Consider the following 13,734-nt stretch of genomic DNA (forward strand, 5'->3'; position numbering starts at 1 on the left):
ACCGTTAGCGTATTTTAGGTAAGTTCATAGTAATATATAAATATATATTTATGAGTTATTTAATATGTTTTGGTTCAATTTTAATTGTTGTCGAACTTTGATATTAAGTTGTAATTTAAAAATGCTTACAATTAAGTAGAAGTGAGAAATAGATATTTGGTAATTGTTGATCTTTTGGGACAATATGGTTATATGATATTGAAATGACTTAACTAATGAATACCATGTATACGAGTGTGTTTCTAGAAGCTCCTCTAAATTATAATTGTATAAACTCTATTAAAATGCCTGTTTGAACATAATAAATGCTTAGGATTCGATTGGCATACCAATAGGGTTTGAATGCGTGCTTGTATGGGATTGTACTTCAGTGCCTATATTTTGGTTTCAGTGCCTCTTTTTTTCACTTTGGTGCCTTTGTTAGCCTTTCGATGCTCTATGGTGTGTTTTGGGGAACCCGAGTATCCGAGTTATTGTATGTTTGGTTATTATTCGGTTTATAATAGCTGGTATCAAAATATATATGTATAAATGTTTAGTATGGATTATTATATTTGTATATGGTTGAGTAGTGTATTATATGAGGTTTGCCTTGTTATAGTTTGTTTCTTAATAATTAAGTTTCTTTTTATTCAAATGTAAATTGAGGTAGTTTGATTATTAGTTTTATCCATGAACTTACTAAGTTTCGCCAACTACTTGATTTTTTTTTATTTTTCTATAGTTAACGTTTTGCTGACTAGTCGAACTGATCAACTTCGGAGCTCACACTATCCAACCATTATTTCAGTAGTTTTTGATTTGGTTATTTTGGTTTGTGGCATGTATATAGGGCTTTGAAGTTAATGGACTTAGATTTATAGTTGAGTTTTTAATTAAGTTAAAAATGTTTTATGATTTTAAATTCATGTTTTATATTGAACTCCTAGTGAATATAATGTATATTGATGGAATGTCATGTTAAATGTGTTTGGTAAGTTGATGATTGAGCCATTTGAATGGTATGCATGATTTTGTAATTAGTGAAACAAAATGATAGCTAGTTTTGGTATATTATTTGTAGATAGACATAGAATAGTCATTTTGATTTGGTAAACTATAGTTTTGAGAATGACTAAGTTTGTAATTGTACGGTAGTATTAAGGATTGATTTTTGTTTATGCTAATTGAAGTTTGATTGGTGTTTGAATGAAACTATTATGTTGTTTATATCTTTGGTGTGTAAGGGTGTTACTTATGTTTTAAATTGTGGTGCCACTGAGACTATATTGGTTAAACACTTGGATTGAGTGAATTTGGTATGTTTTAAGCTTGTTTATATGTGTTTTGAAGGCATATGAATGGTTGATTTTGGTTTGCCTTGGCACCTAAGATTTTGGTAATGGTTTGGCTTGTTTTAGAAGTCATTTTAAGTGCATACAGCCTGGGACACGGGCTGTCACATGACTATGTGTCCAATTTATTTTTGGAGCAGGTTGGTCTACATGGGCATAGTGAGTTACACGGGTCTAGTGACACGGTCGTATGACCGTATTTCAAATTTTACACTATTTGGCCACTGACAACTTTTGAAAGAGTTATATTTCTACCTTTTAACCTATCTAATGTTTGTACTTAGGTATATTTTGTTGCATTTTAGGGCATTTTAATTAGCATTTCTTATATGCATTCGAACTTGGACTATGTTGAGTTATTTGGTGCTTTTAATTGGTTTTTTTGGATGTTTTGTGTGGTGGTAGGAAAGGAACAGGTTATCGAAGAAAGGAAATAAAGGAGTTAAGTTTTACTAGAGCAAAGTGTAGATGGTATTCCAGCACGAGTGCTGCAGCAATGCTGGGAGGACTAAGTCAAACGTTTCATGTGCAGCTATTTCAATTGAAATTTAAACTCGTACCAAATAAATCACCTTAGAAAAGAGAAAAAGATTAACACAAACTAATTGGCTGAACTCTCTCTATACAGGACGATGAAGGGAACATCAAAAGGCATCCCAGAGAGAAGTAAAAGAGTAAAAGATCTCAAGTGGAAGAGGAAGTCATCCTCTCGGTAAACACAGGACTATGATGCTATAGTGTGGACTAGCGGAAGTTGTTTTCCCCATGTCCTTCCATTATTTCCTTAGTGCTCTCTTATGAACTTATTTGGTTGTAAACGAAGGTGATGGTTTGGAATTTTATTTTCCAACCAATAAGTTAAATCTCATCGAGTTGGGGTTATTTTGATGATACTTAACTGTTTTAATTTTTTGTGGTATAAATCTAATATTTTTACCCCCATTCAATTTTTTAAGTGCAATCCCTAAGAATAGTCAATGAAATATTGTTCTTGTTAAGTTGATTTAATGCAGGAAATGTTGGATTACTTAACTACTATTGGATGGCATGAGCAAAATTCAAATGATGCTTGAGTCATAAAGAAGGAATTACACAAGTTACTGTAATAAGAACCTGTATAATTAGGGACAGTGACTTGAGGTTTTGCCCTGAAAGAGGCAGGCCACTCTAGGACTCTTCTACACAGTAAGTTAATCAAGATTTTGCCACGACATTATTGCCATTAAGGTTGATTCTGAGTAATCCCAACCTTCCACACAAATATCTTAGACACAATACTTGATTTTCTATCGGAATATCTTAGCCTTAGCATTCTTAGTTGATTGTTTTTTCATTTATATATTATTCGCGCAATAGTTCCCATATTTACACTTATGTTATTAACTTTGCCATAGCAATCCCTGTAACAGTCCATTTTCAATGAAATCAGAACAGTAGTTTTGGGACCACAAATACAATGTGAAAATATTCATTTTATTATTATTTAATATCTACAGAATGATAGTAGAGTCTATAAAGATTTCGTTAAGAAATTTTATCGTTTGCATGCTTAATTTGATAAAAAGGACTAAATCGCGTAAAGTACAAAAGTTGTGTTCTAATAGTTAAAGGTGTTTAATAGCTATAGAACTTTAAAGTGAAGGTCCTTATATGGTAATTAACCTATAAATGAGTTAGTGGAAGATGTTGGCTTGGTATAAGTGAAATTTTAATTTTTTAAAAGGTTATAAAGGTAAATTAGTAAACAGTGATAAAAATTAACTAAAAAAAGATATCATCTTCTTCATTTCATCTAAGTTTAACTGAAAAAACCATTGGAGGAGAGCTTAGGTTCGGTCAAGCTATTCCCTTGCATGTAAGTGCAATTTTGCTTTGTTTTTAATGATTTCAATATTTTTGAAGTCGTTGTAGCTTAATCTAACTAGCCTAAGGACTAATTTGAAATACTGTTAAAAGTATAGATTTTTCCATGAATGCGTGTTGGTTGTTCTTGATGTTTGATGGATGAAAATGAAAGTTTAGTGATAGTTAACAAGTCTTGTAAAGTGATTTGGTTGAAAATATCAAATAGGGATTAATTGAGAAAAGTGAAATTTATGTGGTGAAATGTGTGAATAAATGAATGTATGGGTTGCTTTAAGTTAGATGATATTCGGCTAGCATGGGTGTGGACTAAATTGCATGAATTGCATTTTTATGAGTTGGGGATTAAATTGTAAAGAAGTCAAAAGTTTAGTAGAAAATAGTAATTTTTCCAAATTATTAATTTTGGATTGAATTGAATAAAATATGAATTAAAATAGTTAAATTATATAGATCAAGAAAAGCCTCGTTCGAATTAGATCGGGGGGAAACAAAGTAGTGGATTGATCGGTCAATTTTCTCTGTATTAATTTGAGGTAAGTTCGTATGTTAATAAGCATTAAAGTAATTTTGTTTTAAATACTTTATTATTGCATTCTCGATGAATACAACTTCATGGAAATATTTGAGGAAGAATTGGTAATGTATAAATCCCGGTTGAACCTTAGGAATAGATAGGATACAAATGCCATATCATTAGGGGTTATAGTGTTTTGGGTGTTGGTCCTGTACGTTCTACCGATGGATGAGTTTTTCGGCATATGTTGCAGTTAGTCGTCAGCTTGTGTGAGCAGCACTGTGTAGCTACATCTTGACCGTCAGGTTGTGTGAGCAGACCTGGTGATAGCTCGAGTGTGAGCATATATATATGAGATATGAGATAGAGATGGTTTCGACCATGTATTGGCGCTTAGTGTGCGAGATACCCGAGTATTCGATATTATTCCAAATGGTTCAATGGGTACAGTGATATTACGAGAGTGTATGAGTTCGATATTAACCAATACAGGTATGTACGTGAATCATGTGGAAGTTGAATCTATGAGATTTGTGATTTCATAATTAACTTTATTGGTGATTATATGTTAAGCTATTAACACCAAATTGAAATGCATTATGATTTACATTACTTGCTTAATTGTGGTTGATTGGTAAGTTATATTTGCAGTTATACGAACTTACTAAGCTTAATTGCTTACTTTGTTTTTTTACGTGTTTTATAGTGATTCGGAAGCTTGCTCGTTTGGAATTTGTTGAAGATTGCATCACACTATCGAACTCTTATTTGGTACTTTTGGACTTAATGTATTTGGTCAGATGGCAGGTATAGGTTAGTTGGCTAATGGAAGCCTATATGTTTTGTTATGTTTTAGCCATTGATGTGGCTTGACAATGGTATATGCTTTGATATGTAAATATGTGTAAATGGCCTTTTGATATGTGGTTTATAATTGTTATGTGAATGCCTTGTTATGAATTGGTATTTAAGGTAGCAAATGGTTGAAATTGAGAATATATTAGTATGCTAAGTTTAGGTAAGATAGTGCACATATAAATTGACCATTCAGGTGAATTCTTGAAAGTGACATTGGTATGTTTTTGAATGGTAAATTGTGATGCTTATGAGTATTATGGTTGTTGGTATTGGTATTGTATTTTTTGGACTTGGTTAAGATTGATTTGAATGCCTATTGATGATATGGTCATATGATATTTAATATGTGTAGGTATCCATCGCCAGAACAGGGTTTCGGAGCTGTGACAGCCCAAAGTTGACCCTAGTCGGGAAGTGGTTTCGGGACCGCTAAACCGAGTCACCGAAATGTTGAATGTGATATTTATTGTCTAGAATATGTAATTATGAATGTGTGAAAATTTCAAGCTTCGATTTAGTCGATTGCATGCGAATTTAGTCAATAGGACTTATGTGAGAAAATTTTAAAATGTGATAGGTCAATGTGTGAGGACCTATTAGTGCATGTGGACAAAGGGGGGACTTGCATGTCAAATTTCCCCCCCCCCCTAATGAGTAGTGGCCGGCCATGACAAGGAATGATGGGCAAAACATGTCATGAAACATGTTTTGTTAATGGAAGAATAAAATAAGGAGTATGGGTAATAAAGAAATGGAAACAAAAGAAAAAAAAATGTGTGGTTGCCCCCCCATTGCCGTGAGCTAAAGAGAAGAAAGGAGAAAAATTTGTGTTCATCCTTTCTCACCTTCATTTAGCCTAAATTAGAAAGAAAAACAAAGAAAAAAATTTCTCATCCTTTGGTTCATCCTTGGCCAAAAATTTTAAGGAGGAAAGAAGAAGAAAGGTGAAGAGATTCGGCCATGCATGTAGCTAGGCTAAGGTATGTTTGATGATGTTCCATGAGATGCATGCATGTTTTAGTTGTTAGCTTGAGTTCTACCTAGCCCATGGTCTAAATCTTGCTATGTGATGGAAATGGCACTTGACCATGGATGCATCATTCTTGGTTGATGTTTGATGTTGTGGTGATGAGGCATGAGGATGAGTTAAGATTCGGCCTAGGTGGAGGTTGTGTTAATGCCATTGCATGCAAAATATGAAGCTTGTTAATGATGCATGTGATGATGGCTTGATGATTCTTGAACCTCCTTTTTAGCATTTTTGTGTGAGCACATATGTGCATTGGTTGCTAAATGGAGAAGAATCGGCTAGCAAGATGTGTGCTAAGGCCGAATGTAACTTTGCATGTTAATGAGCAATGCATGTGCTAAATTGATGAAAAGGGGAGGATGCTTTACTAGTGTGTATATGTGTGTATTAAGTGTTGAAATCGACCCCAAAAATAGACATGCATATTCGGCCAAGGGAAAGAAATTAGCTAATATGTTGTGTTGATGCATGATTTTTGCATGTATGAGACTTTAATGTCTAATGTATAAATATGGGCTAAGTGCCTTGTGTTCATCTTTTTGATGACTAAATGATGAAATCAATTTATTTGTTTAATTAAGCTCAAGAGCAAAGGGGAAATAAATCCGATAAAGGGAAGGAAAAAGTGGTCGAATAGCTAGCGGAATCGTTCGACAACACCCGAGGTAAGTTCTTGAGTAAGAGAGCTTAAATTACGATGTGATTAAATCATGTTTTAAGCAAATTAAAATCATGCTCTATGAGTGGCTATTGAGCCGAATGTGCAAGGATGGTGTGTGCCTTGTGTTGAGTTTACTAATGAAAAAGAAATACGAATGTGCCATGAATTATTGTTAGAGGTGCATGATTAATTGAATGCTGTCCGGGCTAAGTCCCGAAGGCTTTGTGCTAAGTGAATATATCTGGACTAAGATCCGAAGGCATTTGTGCGAGATACAAATTCCGGGTTAAGCCCCGAAGGCATTTGTGCGAGATACAAATTACGAGTTAAGCCCCGAAGGCCTTTGTGCGAGATACTAAATCCGGGTTAAGTCCCGAAGGCATTCGTGCGAGTTGTTAAATCCGGGTTATGTCCCGAAGGCATTGTGTGAGTTACTAAAACCGGGCTATGTCCCGAAGGCATTTGAACGAGGAGCTATATCCGGTTAAATCCCGAAGGTACGTGATTTGGTAATGAATGAGCTTGCTGTAAAATTCCAGCGAATACTCGAAAAACATCCCAATATGGGGATATGTTACGTATGTGTTGAATTTAATCGAGCCCTTACAAATAAATGTTCGCTCAGTTGATAAACGAGCTACCGGCCTTCGGCTAAGTTAGTTTATTGTGTATGTACATAAGGGTTGTTAATGTTGTGAAGCAAGTTTGATATCGGTAAATTGCGTATTATGAAATATTCTGTTTAGCTAAATGTGTGCTATTCTTTGTGTATGCTGGAATTCCTTGCTCAAAACTTACTAAGCATAAATTGCTTACTCGTTACATTGCTCCTCTATTTTATAGATTTTTGGTTCTCCAGCTATCGGACTCGGGATCTTGAAGTCGAAGTCGCCCACACTATCAAAGGCTCTTTTGGGTACTATTTTGGTTGAATTTTGATATGGCATGTATAGGACTACCCATTGTTGTCTTTCGAGTACTTTATGAAATGTATAAGTGTACAGCCATGCGAAAATGGCTTGTAGAAGTGGAGTATGGCATTAGACCATTCGTGTTTATGAATGTATAAATGGTTTCATGATGTAACTATAGTTGGAATGGAAGTTTTGAGCAAATGATCAGCCATTGGAATGGCTAAGTATGATCATATGTGGGCATATGTATGACAAGGCCCTAGTTGGTCCATGAAACCCCGAAAATAGGTAAGGTTTACTTTGAAAACAGAGGCTGACAGCAGCAGTGGTGTGGATTGGAAAAATCACAAGAATTCGTAGGAGTGGAATTAAATAGTGAATAAATTATGTAATCGAACCTTGATGAATCTACTTTCATATGAAAGTAACGAAACAATAATATGAACAGTACAGTAAGAGATATTCAGGTTCTTGTGGGACAGGGCCAGAACAGTTTCTGGATTCGCTGTTCCGACGTTGGAAATTCACTATAAATTGACCAGAGATAATTAGGAGTCATACCTTACATGGATGGATTCCTCTCTGAGTCTAGTTTCCATAGAAACAAACGACATCAGTATTGAAGCTCTGTGCAGAGAGATATCCAAGTCGTAATGAGCAAAGGTCAGTGTAGTCGACCCCTGTAACATGGGAGACTTTGACTAATAAACTGTACTAATTGGCCAGACCAAAAATTCTAGAAAAAAATACATAGATGGGGACATGAGTCTAGTTTCAGGGAAAAATCACAAAACTGATTTTCGAGTTGTGAAACTCAAGATATGATTTTTGAAGCGACTAGTACTCAGACTGGGCAGTGTCTGGAAAAAATTTTCAAAGTTTGTTAACATCTCGTGTCCGACTCCGGTGTCGGTCTCGGGTTCGGGGTGTTACATTAAATTGGTATCAGAGCTACGGTTTGGTCGATTCTAGGACTACCATAATGTGTTGGGTCTAGCTATACATGCCATTTTATGTGATTACTTGATAGTGTGGTGATTTCTGACAATTGTAAATGTGTTTATAGTAATGGATCCCGATCGTGACCGAGAGGTAGCTGATGATCTTGAGAGTGTAGCGCCTGCTCCCGCACAAGGGACAGTGCCGGCAGACTCTCAACCTAATGCTAGTAATCCGAATGATGAAGCTAGACAAGCATTCTATAGCGTGATGAATGATTGGTTCAACCAATACATTCGAACTAATATGGCTGTTCCACAACCTCCATTCCCGACAAATACTACCCCCGCACCTACAATACCACCGGTAACGGACCAAATAAGGTCAAATAAGCCCCCAGTTGACAGAATCCAAAAACATGGGGCTACTGAATTTAAGGCTATGGATAGCGATGATGCCGAGCAAGCTGAATTTTGGCTGGACAACACTATCCGGGTACTCGATGAGCTATCTTGTACACCCGATGAATGCCTAAAGTGTGCTATCTCCTTGCTACGTGATTCTGCCTACTATTGGTGGAGTACTCTGACTTCTGTTGTGCCCCGAGAGCAAGTAACTTGGGAGTTTTTCCAAACTGAGTTTCGGAAAAAGTATATCAGTCAGAGATTTGTTGATCAAAAACGGAAGGAATTTCTTGAGCTTAAGCAAGGCTCCATGTCGGTTACTGATTACGAGCGAAAATTTGTTAGACTTAGCAAATACGCTCGGGAATGTGTTTCGTCCGAAGCTATTATGTGTAAACGCTTTGAGGATGGGCTGAATGAAGATATAAAAATGTTCGTTGGCGTTCTTGAAATACGAGAGTTCGTGGTACTTGTTGAACGAGCTTGTAAAGCCGAAGAGCTTAGAAAAGAAAAGCAAAGAGTTGATGAGGGAACTGGAGAGTTTCGTAAAAGATCCTCGGGAAGGTCTCTTCAACAAGCATCGAAGAGATTTCGAGACGATGCGGGCCAGTTTAGAGGCACTTCGGGCCTTTTTAGACGAGATCGTGATCGACCCCTTGTGGATACACGAGGCACTTCGGTCGCCAGTGTTGGGAATGAACGTCGAGATAGAACGAAATGTCGATATTGCGGTAAATGGCATTCGGGGAGTTGTAGATTCCCTGACCGCTCCTGTTACAAGTGCGGATCAGTTGACCACTTCATTAAAGATTGCCCGAGGTTGTTTGAACAGAATGAAAATCAGAGTGGGAAACCGGGTGCTACCACTGCTCGAGGTAGACCATATGGAAATACGGGCAATGCTAGTGGTGGTCAGAGAGGTTCTAGAGGTGATATAACCAGATCCGAAGCTCGTGCGCCTGCTAGAGCTTATGCTATACGTGCCCGCGAGGATACTTCTTCGCCTGATGTTATTACCGGTACATTCACTCCCTTTGATACTAAAGTAATTGCTTTGATTGACCCCGGTTCTACTCATTCTTACATATGTGAAACCTTAGCATCCAGTAAGACTTTACCTATTGAGTCTACTGAGTTTGTAATTCGAGTGTCAGATCCCTTGGGTCATTACGTGCTTGTCGACAAAGTGTGTGAGAAATGTCCCCTGGAAATTCGAGGTTCCTGTTTTCCGGCGGACTTGATGCTTTTGCCGTTTGATGAATTTGATGTTATCCTTGGTTTGGATTGGTTGACCGCGCATGATGCGATTGTGAATTGCAAGAGCAAGACTATTGATTTGAGGTGCGCAAATAACGAAGTAGTCCGAATTGAGTCTGCGGACTTGGAGGGGATGCCAGCTGTAATATCAGCAATGTTGGCACAGAAATATGTAAGAAAAGGGTGCGAAGCATACCTTGCGTATGTACTTGATGACAAAGAATTAGAAAAGAAACCCGAATCTGTGCCGGTGGTTTGTGAATACCCGGATGTTTTTCTGGAAGAATTGCCGGGTTTACCACCTGTTCGGGAGATAGAGTTTGGTATTGAGCTTGCACCTAGGACTACGCCGATTTCGATAGCCCCATATCGTATGGCACCAACCGAGTTAAAAGAGTTAAAAGCTCAGTTGCAAGAATTGACGGATAGAGGTTTTGCGCGACCAAGCTTCTCACCTTGGGGTGCACCAGTATTGTTCGTGAAAAAGAAGGACGGAACCATGAGGTTGTGTATTGACTATCGTCAACTGAATAAAGTGACGATAAAGAATAAATATTCGTTGCCGCGCATCGATGATTTGTTCGACCAACTGAAGGGAGCCACAGTGTTCTCAAAAATAGATTTGAGATCGGGCTATTATCAGTTGCGAATTCGAGAATCGGACATACCAAAAAAAAAAACTGCCTTCAGAACGAGATATGGTCACTATGAATTCTTAGTGATGCCGTTTGGGCTCACTAATGCCCCTACGGTATTTATGGATTTGATGAATCGGATCTTCAGACCATATTTGGATCGGTTCGTAGTTGTGTTCATTGATGACATTTTGGTCTATTCAAGAGATGAGACCGAACATGCTGAGCATTTGAGGCTAGTGCTGCAAATTTTGCGGGAGAAGCAGTTATATGCTAAGTTCAGTAAGTGTGAGTTCTGGTTAAGAGAGGTTAGCTTCTTGGGTCATGTGGTATCCGCGTCGGGTATTCGAGTTGACCCGAACAAAATTTCAGCCATACTTGACTGGAAACCTCCGAGAAATATTACTGAGGTTCGGAGCTTTTTGGTGCTCGCCGGTTATTACCGACGATTTGTCAAAGGTTTCTCGATGATAGCCACACCAATGACGAAGCTACTTCAAAAGGACGTTAAGTTCGAATGGACGGAGAAGTGTCAGAAAAGTTTTGATCAACTGAAAACTCACTTGACTGAAGCTCCAATTTTAGTGCAACCCGAATCGGGTAAAGAGTTTGTCATTTATAGTGACGCATCCCTACTTGGGTTGGGTTGCGTATTGATGCAAGACGGTCGAGTTGTGGCCTATGCGTCGAGACAATTGAAGTCACACGAGAGAAATTATCCGACCCATGATCTCGAATTAGCCGCCATCGTATTTGCTTTGAAAATATGGCGACATCATTTGTTTGGTGAGAAGTGCCATGTATTTTCGGATCACAAAAGTCTCAAATATTTGATGACTCAACGAGACTTGAATCTGCGACAAAGACGTTGGCTTGAGTTGTTGAAAGATTACGAGCTTGTCATTGATTACCACCCGGGAAGGGCTAACGTGGTTGCGGACGCCTTAAGCCGGAAGTCATTGTTTGCTTTACGAGCGATGAATGTGCATTTGTCTGTTCTACCAGACAATGTGTTGGTAGCTGAATTAAAAGCTAAACCATTATTGACTCACCAAATTCGTGAAGCCCAGAAAGTCGATGATGAATTGGTTGCAAAACGGGCTAAGTGTGTTCCGAACGAGGAATCGGAGTTTCAAATTGATGATGATGATTGTTTGAGGTTCAGAAATCGTTTGTGTGTTCCAAGGAATTCGAAACTCATTTCGATGATTCTGAACGAAGCCCATTGTAGCCAAATGTCAATTCACCCGGGGAGTACGAAAATGTACAACGATTTGAAACGTCGATTTTGGTGGCATGGTATGAAACGAGACATCTCCGACTTTGTTTCGAGATGTTTAATATGTCAACAAGTGAAAGCGGAACATCAAGTGCCTTCAAGATTACTTCAGCCGATCATGATACCCGAGTGGAATGGGATCGAGTCACAATGGACTTTGTGTCCGGACTGCCATTGTCAACTAGTAAGAAGGATGCGATTTGGGTTGTTGTCGATAGACTGACTAAGTCGGCTCACTTTATCCCCGTGTGTATGGATTTTTCATTGGATAGACTAGCTGAATTGTACGTTTCTCAAATTGTGAGATTATATGGGGTACCTATTTCTATCGTGTCGGAGAGAGATCCGAGATTCACCTCACGATTTTGGAAGAAATTGCAAGAAGCTCTGGGTACCAAGCTGCATTTTAGCACTGCTTTTCACCCCTAAACCGATGGTCAATCCGAGCGGATAATTCAGATACTTGAGGATATGTTGAGATGTTGCATCCTCGAGTTCAGTAGTTCATGGGAACGGTATTTACCTTTGATTGAATTCGCTTACAACAATAGTTTTCAATCAAGTATTAAGATGGCACCTTACGAGGCTTTGTACGGTCGTAAATGCCGTACACCATTGTTTTGGACCGAGCTCAGTGAAAGTAAAATTTTCGGAGTTGATTTGATTAAAGATGCTGAACGGAAAGTAAAGGTAATCCGTGAAAGTCTGAAGGTAGCCACAGATCGTCAGAAGTCGTACGCGGATTTGAAACGAAAAGACATCGAGTATCAGGTGGGAGACAAAGTGTTCCTTAAGGTTTCACCTTGGAAAAAGATACTCAGGTTTGGCCATAAGGGCAAGTTGAGCCCGAGATTCATTGGGCCGTACAAAATCTCTGAATGAGTTGGTCCGGTTGCGTATAGATTGATTTTGCCCCCGGAGCTTGAAAAGATTCATGACGTCTTTCATGTTTCGATGCTTCGACGCTATCGATCTGATCCATCGCACATAATTAGCCCATCAGAGGTTGAAATTCAAGTCGACATGAGCTATGAAGAAGAACCGATGCGTATCCTAGCTCGTGAAGTGAAGGAGTTGCGAAACAAAAGAGTTCCGCTAGTAAAGGTGTTATGGCTCAAACGCGGGATCGAGGAAGCTACTTGGGAGACCGAGAGCTCGATGAAAGAACGATACCCAAACCTATTTACCGGTAAGATTTTCGGGGACGAAAATTTCTTAAGTGGGGGAGAGTTGTGACAGCCCAAAGTTGACCCTAGTCGGGAAGTGGTTTCGGGACCGCTAAACCGAGTCACCGAAATGTTGAATGTGATATTTATTGTCTAGAATATGTAATTATGAATGTGTGAAAATTTCAAGCTTCGATTTAGTCGATTGCATGTGAATTTAGTCAATAGGACTTATGTGAGAAAATTTTAAAATGTGATAGGTCAATGTGTGAGGACCTATTAGTGCATGTGGACAAAGGGGGGACTTGCATGTCAAATTTCCCCCCCCCTAATGAGTAGTGGCCGGCCATGACAAGGAATGATGGGCAAAACATGTCATGAAACATGTTTTGTTAATGGAAGAATAAAATAAGGAGTATGGGTAATAAAGAAATGGAAACAAAAGAAAAAAAAATGTGTGGTTGCCCCCCCATTGCCGTGAGCTAAAGAGAAGAAAGGAGAAAAATTTGTGTTCATCCTTTCTCACCTTCATTTAGCCTAAATTAGAAAGAAAAACAAAGAAAAAAATTTCTCATCCTTTGGTTCATCCTTGGCCAAAAATTTTAAGGAGGAAAGAAGAAGAAAGGTGAAGAGATTCGGCCATGCATGTAGCTAGGCTAAGGTATGTTTGATGATGTTCCATGAGATGCATGCATGTTTTAGTTGTTAGCTTGAGTTCTACCTAGCCCATGGTCTAAATCTTGCTATGTGATGGAAATGGCACTTGACCATGGATGCATCATTCTTGGTTGATGTTTGATGTTGTGGTGATGAGGCATGAGGATGAGTTAAGATTCGGCCTAGGTGGAGGTTGTGTTAATGCCATTGCATGCAAAAT

The sequence above is a fragment of the Gossypium hirsutum genome, chromosome A05 (assembly GCF_007990345.1).
Source record: "Gossypium hirsutum isolate 1008001.06 chromosome A05, Gossypium_hirsutum_v2.1, whole genome shotgun sequence".
NCBI lineage: Eukaryota > Viridiplantae > Streptophyta > Magnoliopsida > Malvales > Malvaceae > Gossypium > Gossypium hirsutum.